The sequence below is a fragment of the Chionomys nivalis genome, chromosome 10 (assembly GCF_950005125.1).
Source record: "Chionomys nivalis chromosome 10, mChiNiv1.1, whole genome shotgun sequence".
NCBI lineage: Eukaryota > Metazoa > Chordata > Mammalia > Rodentia > Cricetidae > Chionomys > Chionomys nivalis.
The window spans coordinates 77622131-77638241 of record NC_080095.1 but is presented as its reverse complement, the minus strand read 5'-3'; the positions used below and the strand labels follow the sequence as shown (position 1 = coordinate 77638241).

The 16111-nt window shown below is 41.5% G+C and overlaps 1 non-coding gene across 1 annotated transcript; it reads left to right on the top strand.

Annotated features, from left to right (window-relative positions):
* The first annotated feature begins 3516 nt into the window (after positions 1 to 3516).
* Positions 3517 to 3654, top strand: LOC130883229 (small nucleolar RNA SNORA22). The gene has a single exon (XR_009057925.1). It is a non-coding gene; the product is annotated as a small nucleolar RNA SNORA22 (small nucleolar RNA).
* The last annotated feature ends 12457 nt before the right edge of the window (positions 3655 to 16111 follow it).

Below are 16111 nucleotides of genomic sequence, written 5' to 3'. Positions count from 1 at the left end.
GTCAGTGGAACCCATTGTTCTCCTTAGGCCCACATGCTGTCCACAAAGAAACACAACCACAATATTATTAAAATGTTGAGTTTATTTATTTTCAGTGATGAAGGTGTTTTTAATTTTCTCAGAAACTAGGTAATTCAGAAGCTTGAAAGACTATTGAGTAAATTATAAAGAAAATAAACAAACAAAAATTGCAAGAGAGTAATTTAGTTGGCCCGCGTACTGTGTGCATGAATGCCTACACATAGAGAGTTTGAGCTCTTACAACTTAAATTAACCCATATTTTTTATCTACCCTCTGTCATGTGGCAGTACCTTCTTCAGCATGGCATGTTCATCTTGTTTCTCTACCTTGCTTCTTTGACTCTCTTTTCATCCTCAAGTCACACCTTAGCTCTATCTGTCCAGTTATTGGCCAGTCAGTTTTTTTATTAAACAATGAAAGTAATATATATTTTCAGTGTACAAAGATCGTTCAACAGAAGACCTCGAACTTTCTATGTAGTTAAAGATGACCTTGAATTTCTGATCCTCCTGTCCCCAGCCTTCTCTATACTGAGACTGAAAGCATGTATTACCTAGCATGATTTACATAGTGCTAGGGATCAAACACAGGCTTTCACATGTGTTAGGCAGGCACTTTGTCAAACTACATCCCTAGTGCTGTGCTGAAATTCTTGACTACCAGTAGACAAGAAATGGAAACTAGACTACAGGATGAGGTGGTTTCTTTCTTATGGTCCCTAAATCTTATCTTTCTGTCTTGCATCAGTAAACTCTTAAGACATAGCCTATTCAAGACTCTGGGTTCAACACTTAGCAACTCAAACCTTACATAAATAAATGAGAATAAGAACATAAAACAAAGAACTAAGGAAATGAAGAGGACTTGGCATAAAATAGCGACAATTATCAAAATGTTGAGAGGTAAGATCTTTTAAACAAATGTATAAAGAAAACAGAATAGTATAGTATAGACTGTCATAGCACGAGGAATGTTAGTGTGGGCTTGCATGCATGCAGTACATAGGCCAGCAGTGACTGGAGTGGAGTAGTGGTCATGAAGCCTGTTTGTCTAGGCATGCATGCACACAGTATACAGGCCAGCGGTGAATAGAGTGGGAGTCCTCAGGCACTGCTTGTTATTGTTATTTCATTTTTTATAGTGTCTCTTGAAAGTGTGGCTTGGATATACTGTATGAGAGATGAAACTATTTTCAAACAACAGCAAAAAATGTTGACACAGAAACACACACACACATACAATGTGGTCTCTTATTGTCCTGAAGTTAACTAGGTCCCAAGAGCCTTCCTGCCTCTCTCTCCAGTAATGAAATTGCGGATATGTACACCATGTTTTGTGTTGTTTAACATCATGTGTACACAGCGAGCCCTTTTACCAACTGGGCTAACTCCTAAGCTGTGCATCAAGTTAATGGGTACTAAAGAGAGAACTCAGCATGAGAAAGTAAGTTTAAACTGCAGCACATAAGATTTCATTTTTCCTTCACAGAGCTCCATCGTACAGTGTCAAGTCCCTAAGTGATACTGTAGCTTTAAGTTCTATCTTTCCCTTACCCCAACAACTTTACGAATTGTCTGCCATGGTTGTGCATGTCTGTGATCCCAGCTCACAGGAAACAAAGGCAGAAGGGTTGGCGTTCAAGGTCAGACTAGGCTAGACAGCAAATGTGAAACTAGTCTGGGTTACATGAGATCCTTTCTTTGAATACTCCAAAACAAACAAGCAAAAATGTATTTATCAACTGCTTTAACCACCATTTCAAGTCTCTATTTGGATTTTTCTCCAGAGTGATAGCAATGAAACTGAATCTGGTAAAATCTCTGACCTGGAATCTAATAGTGGGAAAAAATTCTTCAATATAGAATATGTTGTATTTCACATATTATAAAGAAAACAAGACAAAAATGATTCTTTTATCAGTTTGTGTTACTGAGAAAATCAGAGACCCCTCTAAGGGTTCTTAGTCATGTTGATTCAAAAGAGAGCTCCAGGACAATTTATTAGTGTTTGAGAGAAAAATCCTAGGCCAACCAAGACATAAACCTTAACAGCTGCCTGAAGAAGGGAGAGAGAGAGGAGAAAGAGAGAAAACAATGCTATTTAGAAGCAACTACGTGGTGGACATGCAGCCAAACCGTGGGGAAGAGAGCTTTAGAGAAGGAGTCCACAGGACTAAAGAAAGTAGACTTATGTGTTGACCAACAACCAAAAGAACAAGACAGAAGAAGGGGGAAAAAATGCCACCAATCTGGAGGCAGACAAACCAGAACCTCAAGAGGACAGCAGAGATTCTGTTAAGAAGTATATAAACTCATTATAGGGGTAAGTATTTCTACCATCTCTTTCCATGTCTTAAGATGAAACAGCTTTCCTGGGGGGCAGTCCTTTTGTCAGGTGACTGACCTGCCCAATAGTATTAACTCTTAACAGAATAGACAAAGTCATGCCTGGACCCTGAATAGAGTATAGACTTTTGACCAGAAGTAAAAGCTTTGCCTTAATGGGTATGGTGGTTTGAATGTAATTGACCCCCAAAAACTCATAGGGAGTGGCAGTATTGGGAGGTGTGGTCTTGTTGTAGGAAGTGTGTCACTGGGGGGCAGACTTAGAGTTCTCTTGATTAAGCTTCACCCAGTGTCACAATTAACTTCCTATTGGCCTTCTGATCACGATGTAACCAGCACCATGTCTGCCTGTATGCCACCATGCTCCCTGTCATGATGATGATGGGCTAAACCTCTGAAACTCCAAGCTGCCTCCTCATTTAAATGTTTTCCTTTATAAGAATTGCTATAGTTATCTGCAGACTCAAAGCTGTAGAACCTCCCCAACACAGGGCGCCAGCAGGATGTCCAAGAAGAGTCCTAGTGGGGGCCCTGCATTGCATTGAATGTGTAGTGGGGACCAGGGAGCTCAAACCAGACCAAAGACTCTTTTCAATGAACCCTTGCAAGTAGAGATGCACAGATCATGGAGTATATAGTGAGGCTTGTTGGGTGTCACCGCAGATTCCACGGAGATATTTTTAATTCCTTCCCCCATCTCATTTTTTTCCTTCATTTTTTTCCTCTCGAATTTTGTTTTTTTCGGTGGGGGGAGGGCTCAGGGGTGGAGGGTAGATGTGAAGGAGTAAGGAATGAGTGGAATCAAGGCACATGATGATAAAAAACAGAGTAGAATTTTATTTTAGATTAAAAAGAAAAAAGAGTTGCCATGGTCATAGTATCTCCTCACAATAGTAGAAACCCTAAGACAATGGGCTTTCCATGACACTAACTCTTGTATAATGACCAGTAGCAGTTGCAGCCTCCTTTGGCCTTTGTCGTAGTCAAGTAGGTTATTGTATACAAAAAAGCATATGAAGGAAGTGACAATGAGTCACTTCTAAGGTAAGGTTTAAAAGACTCCATTCTGAGCCCTCTTTTTGGACTCACACAGGGGGACAAGTGATGAGCAGCCTAACAAAAAAACCCACATTCAAAAAGCTGAGATTATTGCACAGTATACACCCAAGTGTGCTTTGTCTTTCGTTACCTTGGCCTTGATTCTGTGCTAGAGTAAAGCCTCTTCTTTTCCTCTGCATTGAAAGGGTACTGTGTCCTTTTAAATGTGTTCAGAAAATCAACTTATCAAGTTGCAAACAAGCAAAAAAAAATCTGAAATTATATGACCAACAGTCAATAAGAAATTGAGACTTGTCAATTACCATGAGTGAGCTGACTGGACAAGTTCCTAACCCCAGATGATGACAGCCCAAAAGACTAATGATTTAATTCAGTTTAGGAGAAACAGGGTTTGAAGAAAAGAGAAACAGATTTTATCATGCCTTGAACATGCTAAGGTCTTTAGTGACCTACATAGATTAACGTCTGACAGAATGTCTGTGTTAGGAGTGTTGCCTTAATTAGAGTTTATATTATAGTGAAGAGACACCATGACCATGCTAACTCTTATTAAGAAAAACTTTTAATTGGGGTTCCTTACAGGTTTAGTGGTTCAGTCCATCATCATCATCATGGTAGAACCTGATGGCATGCAGGCAGACACCATTCTGGAGAAGGAGCTGAGATTTCTACATCTTGATTCAAAGGCAACAAGAAGTAAACTGTGCGACTGGGAGTAGCTTGAGCATAGGAGACCTCAAAGACCACCCCACAGTAACACACTTATTTCAGCAAGGCTTTACCTACTCCAACAAAGCCACACCTCCTAATAGTGTCACTCCCTATGGGGGAAATTTTGTTTCAAACTGGCACAAATGTTAATAGACAAAACTTCACCATGTAGATATGAATGATTTAATTAGCTTTTTATTTACTATTCAGAAACCCAGTAACATCCAAGTCTTCTAAGTGGAAAAGGACATCAGTTGAATCCTATAGGCAACTTTTAGGAGTAGGGAAATAAAATGAACAAGTAAGTGGGCCACTGACAGCAGACCGGTCACTTTCCAATGAGGACGCAAAAGACTCATTGCTGGAGACGTTCTCTGGTGATCTTTATAACTCATGAAATTACATCTTAGAAATAAACAATTGCGGTTTGGTAAGAGACATGGAGCCTCAGCACAAGTGAGCCTATCATCTTTTAAGTCCATTGTCTTTTCCTTAACAGGGTAACAGGACAGATATCCTGGAAGCTCCTCTGAAAGGTATTTTTCTGGTTTATGTCTCTGTTCTTACTTTAGGTTCTGTCTGATGACATATGCTATAGTAATATATGTCAGAGAGGGTGTTTCAGGATTCTTTAGTCAAAGTAATGTGGTAATAATGAATGTAGACTGATCTGAGTTTCTAAACTTCACCCTAAACTGACTCAAGAGTAGATAATTAACATTTGCCTTTTCAGTGCAGATAATTTGAGAATCAATAATTTGGAGTAGTTTTAACCAGTGATCAGGAACAGAAAGCTTACATAAATGGGCAAGATATTGCTGAGTATGAACCCATCTGCTAAAGATAAGAGTAATTATGCCATTGACGATGCTCATATCAAACTGGGTGAATGAATGATACATCTTCCTTTTGTGAGATTGAATCATATAAAGAATATCCCACATTGCATTAGGAAAGAACCATTGATAGCTGTTTAATAAATCCCATGACCTTTTCCTACATTTTAATTAATGACACAAGTTATTTTTAAGAACCATACAGGTTATGGTGGTATATGGCTATAATCTCAATGCTCAGGAGGTGGAGGTAGAAGGATCAAGTGTTCAGGACCAACCTCTACTACATAGGTAACTCAGCGTCAGCTTGGGCTACACCATAAAAATTTTTTATAAAAATAAAATCAATAAAAAAAGAGGGTGGAAAAAACAGGCAGGGGGGAGGGAGGGGAAGGAGTGAGGGAGGAGGAAAATAGGAGTGGGAGGAAGGGAAAAGGAGGGGAGGGGAAAGGGAGAGGGAGATAGAGCTAAGATGTCAGTAGGGGTGGCTGATAATGTGTGCAAGCTCAAAGCATAATATCCACGTTATAACTTGAAATTTAAATTCCTGAAACAATGGGATTCCTTCTGGAAGACCATTCTGATAATACTGCTTTCCTTTATGATCCCAAATGGTGCCGGAAGTATCACATGTAAATCTTCCCTCAGGAAGATAAGGCTTCATTCATAAACAGCATTTTTCTAAGTAGACTATGTCGCTCCCAGATGCATATGATAAACCGAGGAGCACTGATATTATTTGACACCCTGCCTACAAGGCGTAATTGCAGTCTGCGATCTAAAAGTGAACCAAGAACAAAACCCTGAGCTTTATTTAGAGTGTGTCACACAGATACAAGGAAGATTTGCGGCATCCTTTGATGTGCTCACATGAAATGCCTGTAGTCAAACGGCTATTTTTAAACTTGAGAAGAAACTCGGGACAAAAGGAACATTTTAAATATAAAAGGGAATTCAGGAAGATCACAAAGAAGTAAAATCACTATTACAAAGTTCAAAGACACATTGTTCTTCAAATATCAAGACACTGACTTAAATATCACTGGTGACCCTTATTCAGGGGAGACTTTCTAGGATTTAAGGAAGTGATGGACACAAGGCCACTCTTTGCCCCCTTTTAGAAACTCCTTCAGTTTGGACCACTATTTTGTTGTACTTTCTTGCAGCCAAGCCTTCTGTTGTGTCAGACTTTTGAACTTAGGAAGGAGATCTTAACTGCAAGATAATTGATGTATTGTGACAGGCACCAAGTCAGCTAGCCACCAGAGAGATGGAAAAGACTCTGAAGTGTCAATCCTCTGAACAGTAGACAATCTTTCATCTCTGTTAGGGATCAAGAATTGGCCCCTGAATGAATGGGGGCCAGAGATTTGTTTTCAGAGTGACAGGAAGGCAGGCTGCTTCTTGTGTTTAGGATCGGGCAGCAAACCTTCCATAAGAGTGTGTGGGTCAATCTCAAGGAAGACTTGCCAAGAGGAGAGATCACCATTGACTGTTAGAAAACCCTCTAAATGTACATGGATGGCAATTTGTGTGAAGCTCCTACTCTGCTAGGCAACTCAGTTTATTGGTTTATTTCATCCTTACATAAATTTTGGAACATAATCTTTAGGTGCAATTTGCAAATCTGCAAGCTCATTCTTGGAGAGAAGTAATCTGACCTGTACTGGAGCTAGACCTCCTTTCTGCCAATGATTTGTGAATGCTGTCTTTCCATTACTCTGGTGGAGGTGTGGTGTGGGGTGTGTGTGTGTGTGTGTGTGTGTGTGTTTCATTTTCTCCATACTGACATGCTCAGCAAAGTCATTTATAAAGAATATAAAAATCTTGGAACTGATTTGATCCTATGCTGGTTCCTTCCCTGTTTGACTGTAGTTGGTGAACTCCCATTAGCACAGATAAACTGTTTCAATGGGTGTCCTGATCATGGTCTTGACCTCTTTGCTCATAATCTCACTCCTCCCACTCTTCAACTGGACTTTGGAAGCTCAGTCCAGTCAGTGCTCTGCTTCAGGTCTCTGCCTGCAGATGAAGGTTTTATTGTGACATTTAAGATATTCATCAATCTGACTACAGGACAAGGCCAGTTCAGGATTCTCTCTCCTCTATTGCTGATCCTCTGAATGTGGGTGACAGTTGTATGGCTGGGGCAGACTGTGGGGCCACTGGCAGTGGCACCAGGATTTATCCCTACTGCTTGTGCTGGCTCTTTGGAATACATTCTCTTTGGATGGATACCTTGCTCAGTCTAGATATAGTAAGGAGGGCCTTGGACCTTCCCCAAAGCAATGTGCCTTACCCTCTCTGAAAAATGGATGGGGTTTGGGAGTAGAGGGAATGGAAGGAGGGAAGGGAGTGGGAACTGGGGTTGGTACGTAAAATAAAAAAAGATAGTTTGGTTTATTTTAAAAAATAATTTAAAATGCAAAAATTTACCCCCAAGTGCTGCAAAGATTAAAAAAAAAATCAAGGAACTGCTTTAATGGGGGTTTAAGAACATCTATCCCAAGCCTTTTATTTAAAAAAAAATCAAGGAACTGCTTTAATGGGGGTTTAAGAACATCTATCCCAAGCCTTTTATTTAATAAATAAGAAATCAAAGGAGGTCCTAGTGCAGCTGATATTGTGAATCATCTACTCCAGACACCTGTTGTTACACATATCAATATCACATATCTAGAAAGCCAGAGAATGAATGTCTCTGTGCCAAAAAAAGAAAAGGAGATAAACCTGCACATTTTGAGAAAGAAATTAAGTTCTATATCACTTCTAAATCATCATTTTATAATTATTAGAGCAAGATTTTATTTTCCAGCTTTGTTGAAGTGAGATTGAAGAATACAAAAGATGCATTCATGAATTTTGTTTTCAATGTTATGGTTGAAACTCGGGACTTAATACACATTAGCCAAGTGTCTCCCATCAAGGCATATTCCTAGCCCCTTCCTCTACCTCTTCCTCCTCTCCATTCTAGTTTCTTATTTTAAACATTTTATTCATTTATCATCATAATCATCATTATCATCATTTGAGACAAGATTTGTCTGTGTAGCCCTGATTGTCCTGTAACTAACTTTGTAGATCAGGGTGACTTTGAACTCAGAGATTCACCTGCCTCTGCCTCACAAGTGCTAAGATTAAAGATGTACACTATTGGGGAATATTAAAGTGTGTGATTTTTGTTTATTCTTCATTTGTTTAGCTCTGTGAAGCCTTGATTCTTTGCCTACCTAAAACACCTGATGGTCCTAATAAAGAGCTGAATAGCCAACAGCAAGGCAGGAGCAAGGATAGGCAGGGCTGGCTAGCAAAGGCTATAAGTAGAAGGAGGGGGAAGAGGAGAGAGGAAACAAGGAGAGGAGGACACTAGAGGCCAGCCACCCAGCCAGTCAAGGATCAAGAAAGAAATAAGGGTTTAGTAAGGAGGCCGCTTGTTGGTTCCCTGCCGCTTAGCTCTGAAATAATCACACAAAAACTGTATTATTTAAATCACTGCTTGGCCCATTAGCTCTAGCTTTATTGGCTAACTCTTAAATCTTAATTTAACCCATCTCCATTAATCTGTGTATCACCACATGGCTGTGGCTTACTGGGTAAAGTTCCCAGTGTCTGTCTCTGGCAGAAGCTACATGGATTCTCTCTTACTCTGCCTCCTTTCTCCCAGAATTCCGTTTAGTTTTCCCCACCTAGCTCTGTTCCCCTATAGCTCTTCTATAGGCCCAAAGCAGTTCCTTTATTTATCAATAAGGTACACAGGATAAAAAATAAAAGACCAGAGCAAAATGTAGTCAGGATAATTTAAGAAAAGCTGGCAAGAAACAAGCCAAGCTAAGGCTAGGCATTCCTAACTAAGAACAAGCCTCCTCCATGTGAGAGCTATTTAGGAACTGGGTGGTGCCCCCCAACAGCTGAAGGTGTAAAACTTCACACAACAGTACACCACCATGTCTGGCTCAACTTCTTATTTTGAATCAGTTTTACTGGATTGCCAAGGGTACCCTTGAAATTGTGATCTTCCTGTCTCAGTTCCCAAGTAGCCAGGATTACAGGTCTGCTAAATCAGATGAAATTAACAGTTTTGATATATATGTACACTGTGAAATGATTGTTACATCAAACTACACAGCCATTGATACATATAGCTGTAATACACACTTGCATGTATGCATCCCTTCATGTTGGGACCATTTGAAATCTACTGTGAAAATCAAGGACAACATTGGTTTTCTTGATGCTGTTATCTGTCTATGTAGACCGATAGGTCTGAAACTCATGCCTGCAAGATCAAACTTTTATCTTAGGCAATTTTCTGTGCAGATATTTGGCTCCTCTTGGTTCTCTAATGGACAGTTCTGGATTTTATATTTTCTTGTCTTGTGTGATTTCAAAACACCATCACCCACACAAGGCTTGAACTGTGTGTCCCTTGTTTTTTTTTTTTTTTTTTTTTGTTTATTCAACTTGACTCAAGCTAAGGTCATTTTCAGGAAGAAGGACATAGAAGTTTAAGATTTCTCTTGTGCATTCAAAAAGCAATACAGATATACAGTAAAGACAGATTTAGACAAGAAAGACCTCTAAATGGGTACAGTGTGTTTAAACATATACATAGGCTTGGGAGAGAGCAGAGGAAAAATATATACAGTCTTCGATTAAAAAACAAAGTTTTAAAATAATAAAGTCCTTAAATGTGAATAAAGTAATATAAAATAAAAAAAAGTCATTGTTGACTAAGGTTTTCTATCCCACCAGGTCCCACAGCCATTCAGCCGCAAAGAAATCACACAGAGGTCTACATTAGTTATAAACTGATTAGCCTACTAGCTCAGGCTTCTTATTAACTAATTCTTATAACTTGTATTAGCCCATAATTCTTGTCTGCGTTAGCCATGTGACTTGGTATCTTTTTTGATGAGGAAGTCACATCCTCTGAGGCTGGGTCACAACTGCAGACCGAGCTTTCCTCCTTCCAGAATTCTCCTGTTCTCATTGCCCAGCCTCTACTTCCTACATGGTTGTCCCACCTATACTTACTGTCTGGATACTGGCCAATCAGTGTTTATTTAAAATATAAGTGACAGGGTACAGATCATTGTCCCACAGCAAGCCATATAAAGATGGGAAATACACAGAGAATCTTGATTCCACATGCTATTGTGTTTTCTATGAATTTTTTGTCTACAGAGACACTGGATTATGAAAACTGCTAGAGTCAACCAATCTTTATATTTAGAAATACCTTGACTTCAAAATTTAAGTCAAAAGATGTGCTACTTTATGGGAGAGGCTCAGCTAGTCGCTCCTCCACTGCTTTCTTGATCTATCAGGTTTTTACGTCAATATCTGACTCCTGAGCTTTTACTCACAATAGGACAATCCAGGTAAATGCTTGAGTTCTAGGAGTTTATCAGTGGATAGACTGTGACAAACATTAAGACAGAACACAGAGCTCAGAGAAGAGAGTGAAGATCTCTCCAATGCTCTCGTGGTGTTCAGAACAAGATCTAGAAAAAATGTTTCAGAAAATGTGTCCCATGCACAGAAACATCTGCCTTTACTCACACTGTCTTCTTTTAAAAGAAACAAAAAATAAAATATGTGGTACCATAAACTGTGTTCCCTGGTTTGTTTTCTTTGCTACTTCTTTCAGAAGTAAGTCACAAGGATACTTGAAAACATAGACATGCACACACACACACTAAAATCATGGGTGGCACATTGTAATAGGACATTTCCTGTCCCTACCACTTTGTCTCAAATGCCTGGCAGCCACTTCTCATGTAATTGATTCAGAGGCTTAATAATATTTGTAAATTCTCATCCTATAGCTCAGGCTTATTACCAGCTAACTCTTACACCTAAATTAACCCATATTTCTATTTGTGCTCTGCCACATGATGGTACCTTTATTGGCATGGCACATTCATCTCCTGCTCCCTCTGTGTCTAATTGGTGACTCCTGAATCCTCCCTTCTCCTCCTTCCCATCCTCCTTAGTTTGGTTGCCCCTTCCTACCTGGCTACTGGCCAATCAGTGTTTTATTAAAATAATTCGAGTGATAAATCTTTTCAATGTACAAGAAAATTATTCTACAGCAACACTTCAAAGTCAGTATGAAGGTGTGAGAGGCAAAGAAAACGAGACAAACAGAAATTACAAAAGTGCGAAGGGCAAAACTGAGAGCCCATGTCCCTTCCAATGTTAGCTCCTTTAAATATCACTGCCTGTTGGTAGTTTCTGCCCCCAAACAAGTTATTTTCTGTAGGTGGAAGATTTTGTCCCACAGGTCACTTCCAATTAGCTGACAGGGAGACTCAATATTAATTATAAATGCTCGGACAAAAGCTCAGGTTTGTTACTAGGTAGTTTACGTGTTAAATTGGCCCATATTTCTTATCTATGATTTACCAAGAGCTTGGTCCCTCTTCTCAGTATGGCATGTTCCTCTTGTTTCTTCTGTGTCTGCTTGATACTCACGAGACTTCATCCTTCTACCCAGTATTCTCAGTTTGACTCTCCTGTCCAACCTTTTTTCTTAAACCAATCTCAGTGATACATATTCATATATATTCGTGCAGTGTAAAGAACTATTCCACAATTTTCCTTTGCAATACAACAGAGTTAAGAATTCTCACCTGTTAACTTTCAAACCTGGGACAAAAGGCTAAAGTGCCTAGTGAACATATCAAAGAAACCTGGCCTTCAGGTTCTTCTAGCATCTCTCAGTCCCTAACTGTTACTGAGTGGCTGTCATACCCTACCGTCTACCTTAAACTCTCCAGCCCAGGGGCTAACCTGAGAGCATTTCCTTGAACTCTTGTAGAAATTAGCCCAGAGTTCAGATCCCTGCAGCTTAGCTCCAGTCCACAGTGCCAAAGACCAAACACATCTAGGAACTTGAATTCTTAGGGTATTTCTTCTGTGATTTCATTTGAGAATCAGGAAAATCACATAGTTAAAAAGGAAAAAGAGAAGAAAAGAGGTACGTAATCGCAATTGAATTCTGAAGCAGTGTAATTCGTTAACCCTGTTGTTTTATTGGTGGGATTGGATTGAATCTAGAGTTTTTCTTCTAATAAATACTTCTGTGGCTTTTGTGGAGTTTTCAAGTCAGGATTATTGGCTCTAACTTTGAGTTTAGGAGGAAATTTCCAGTCATGGACCAGGAGATAATGTCATACCCCTCCCTCTACGTTGAACTCACTGACCTTGAACACAGGGTATTTAACTTCCCAACTGCAGTGTCCCTGAATTACTTCAGTCTGCCATCCACATTTGTGGGCATCAGGAGCCACTTTTCGACTTCATGGTGAACAGACTTCCTCTAGATGATAGTGGGATTGCCACTGGTAGGGATGAGAATGTCGCCTACTCTGTGTTTTCTTTGATAATCTTAACCATCACCTCAGTGTCCCGCTTCCCTTGTCGAGGACGTCAGCATGAGGTTATCAGCTATGTTTCTGCGTGTAGGTGAGACACCATATTTCTCCTTGAGTTATTTTTGCATTGCTCATAATCCTAGATAATGATATATCTTATCATGATTATTTGATATAGTCCTATGGAGGGGGGAAATTAGTTCATCATCAGTTCACTTATATAGTATTTTAGTAAAACAAAAAAAATTGTTAGTTTACTTAATCATACAATTTTTGAGAATATTTTAAAATTTTAATTGTGCATAATTTAATTTTGCTTACTGTATTTTTTTCCAGAGTGGGGATATGTGTCTTTCTATATCCTTAACTGCAACTTGCTTCATAGACAAGAGTAGCTTCAAAACTGCAGTAATTCTCTTGTTTCTGCCTCCCGTTTGCCGGAGTACAGGCATGGGCACCCTGCCTGCTGTATTAACCATTTTTAAAAAGTGGGAACACACTAGTTTGTATTGTTCTGGACAACTTTTAGAAATTAAATTACTTAACATGCATTTTCAATGTCATAAAGTCAACTGCAGGAAAGCCATTAATGTATATTGTTTCACTCACAAAATAGCAGCAAAGGAACTATAAAGCTTTAAATAGCTTTATATGCAAGTTAAAAAAACTTTCAGAAAAAAAAGCAGGGGTGGGGAGGGGGCATGTTCCTTCAAGAGCTCCTATTTCAAAACCCAATTGGGATTTCAAAATACAAGTAAATAAATGTCAAAGCCTCTTGGCTTCTTCACTGCCATTCTATGTTTGAAATCGTGCCAAAATGAAATTTTCCATTCATGAAGGACTGAAATGTACTAAACTGATTTAAAAAGACAGTCTCCAAAAGTGGTGGAAACTTGTGCGACTCCAAAGCACTCTTCCTATGCATAAAGCTGAGTCTGCAGCACTTTTCCATCTCTTTAACACTACTGAAAATTAAATTCTCAACTCTTGCCGGGCGATGGTGGCGCACGCCTTTAATCCCAGCACTCGGGAGGCAGAGGCAGGCGGATCTCTGTGAGTTCGAGACCAGCCTGGTCTACAGAGCTAGTTCCAGGACAGGCTCCAAAGCCACAGAGAAACCCTGTCTCGAAAAACCAAAAAAAAAATAAATAAATAAAAATAAATAAATAAATAAATAAATAAATAAATTCTCAACTCTTTTGTTACCTTCTGCTATGGGATCTATTGTTCTTTTTCTCAGTGACAAGGGTAGACCAGAGGTAGTTTCCAGGCTAGATGCTAATACTTCATGAATAACCAGGAGCAGAACAATCAAGAGAGAAAATATCTCATTGACTAAGAAGCCAGAGAAAGAGAAAGACGAAGAGAAGGTATTCTGGTTCAGATAGCCGTTTGGTCACAAAAAGCACACTTAGTTCAGCAGTTTAGGTTGCTTAGAAGAGCTGTAGAGAGAATGGTTGTTTAGTCATAGAAGAAAACCAGTTTCAACTACTGTGAGACTCGGGGCTGGAAAGCGGAAATGCGGAGCCCAGCAGCAGGAGGACCATCAGAGAAGAAGGGGCCTTGGAGGGCTGATGAACTTTGGAAGCCGGAACCAAAATGGTCAGCCAGTAAAAACTTGCACTGAAAGAACCTGGAGAGAAAACGACACTGAAATAACAAGAGAGCTTCAGAAGAGAACTTTCTCCTTTCTATAGAGACGGCTGGCACTTTTAAACATCTTCTTGCTGAAGAGCAAGCAAGAGTTTCTAGTCCTTTCTAAGCTCTCTCCCCTCTCTCAGGTCTCTGTTCTTTGGCAGGATTTTCTCCGAGGCAGGGCACCCTGGAATTATCCTCTGTGAGCGTTCCTTTAACCAGGACTTCGTTCCTCACTCTCTATCCCTGCTCAGATAAAAGGTACTTTCCCTCATCTACTGTCTAGAGTGCATAGGGGAGGTAGCGACGAATATAAACTTTAGTGGTTTTAGGAACTTGGATCTTTGTTGTGTCTTTTTTTCCTTCTCCCTCCACGCCCCCAACCACGTGACCCAGAGAGGTTGGGATTTTGTGAATGGAGCTGAAAGGTGGTTCGGGAGGGGAAGGCACGGGCAACGCCCCCTTCTCATAAACAGCCAATCCGCTGGCGGAGCGCTGCGGGGTCAGCAATAAACAACAATGGACTGGAAATCTACGGTTCTTCATTGGCTGCAGGGACAGGCTCGCGGGGCCTTTGGAGAAGCTCCGCCCTCTCCCGGTTGCCCTGGATACCTGTCCGGTTCTGGCCTCTAAGAAGGGCTTTGGAAACTGTTGCTGTCTTGTCCCGGGGTTTGCAGGTCGGCTGGGCACCCGCGCTATTGTCCCCTGTCCTGGTTGCACCCTCACAAAGCACTGCAGAGCTCCCCGACTCCAGCTTTGCTGCGCCGCGAGCGCAGCCCTCGCCCAGGCTCTCCTGCAGTTCTCTGCGAAGGGGGACGCGCGCGGTGTTCAGACCAGTCTCGGGGCGAGCATTGTGTGTGCCCTCCAAGACCACATTTCCCTCGTGGTGAAACGCAGAGTGTTTTTGTCATAGACCTTGCTCTTCCTCGGCGGGTCTGGAGGGCCAGGCGCGCACGCTGCTCCCACGTTAATGTCTCCACCATTTAAGGAAGAAACTTTCAAATAGAAATGAGCACTACGGGAGAAGCAGCTGCTGGAAAAGTCCTTTAGTCACTAGCCCTAGTCGGTCTCAACTGACTTTCGTACCCTGAAGCTCCTGGTCCCCTCCTCCCAGCCTCCCATCCCGGGTAGGAAAGCGGCCACGAAAGGGACATCTGAACCAAGCCCCATGGGCAGGCAGCTTCGGTGACGTCCCCGCTGCCAAACGTCCCATCATTGTCCTTGTAACCCGAGCTTTCCCCGCTCTTCCCTCCCCCTCCTTGGTGGAGGAAGTGAAATCCTCAAGTACTGTAAGTGACACTCTCCGCCTCTCTGTATACATAACAAAAGCTCCGGAAACGGCGTGTGTGTGTGTGTGTGTGTGTGTGTGCGTGCGTGCGTGTGTGTGTGTGTGTGTGTGTGTGAGAGAGAGAGAGAGAGAGAGAGAGAGGGGGGGGGGCATCTGAACCTCCCAGTCCCCCCCACACACCCCTCTGTGGCCCGCAGAGGGTTTCTGTTCCTTCAGCACTCGCCGGGGGTGAATCTGATTTTTATACTTTTCCTCGCCTTCTCAGCTCCGTACTCGTTTCGGGTCCTCCCTCCCGGTCCCACCTCTCCTAAGAAGCAGCTTCTCCCGTTTGCTTTCCTAACATTGTTTTTAAATCCCACGGACAAAAGGAGATCGTTTGAGTTGAGGATGTATTTTTTTTAAGGTCCAATAAGCCCTATAGTGTTGGTTAGCGTCGAAAAAATGAGAAAATTGCTTGGGCCGAAAGCTAGTGGGGAGTGAGCCTGGAGCGTGCGGTGGGCTCGGGGTCAGACGTAAAGGGGGACTGGGGACGTCGGCTTCGTAGCTCTGAACCTTAACCTCACAGCCGGGCTTTAAGGACATCTGCCTAATAATGGATCAAACACGCTAGGAATGAGAACTGGTAGACTCGGTGCTCTAGGTTTCAGTATCCCCCGGGTCTTGACCAAAACAGTGAGTTAGGAAGCTTTCCTTGGTGCCTTTCCTGGGTGCGGACTCTGAGCCTCCCCGTAGAGCAGTCTTGTAGGCAAGAGGGGCGCAAGAGACCCAAGGGAAGGGGCCGAAAGCCGCCTGATTGACAGCCCGAAATCTGATCTTGTGAAAGAGCCGTGGAGCCA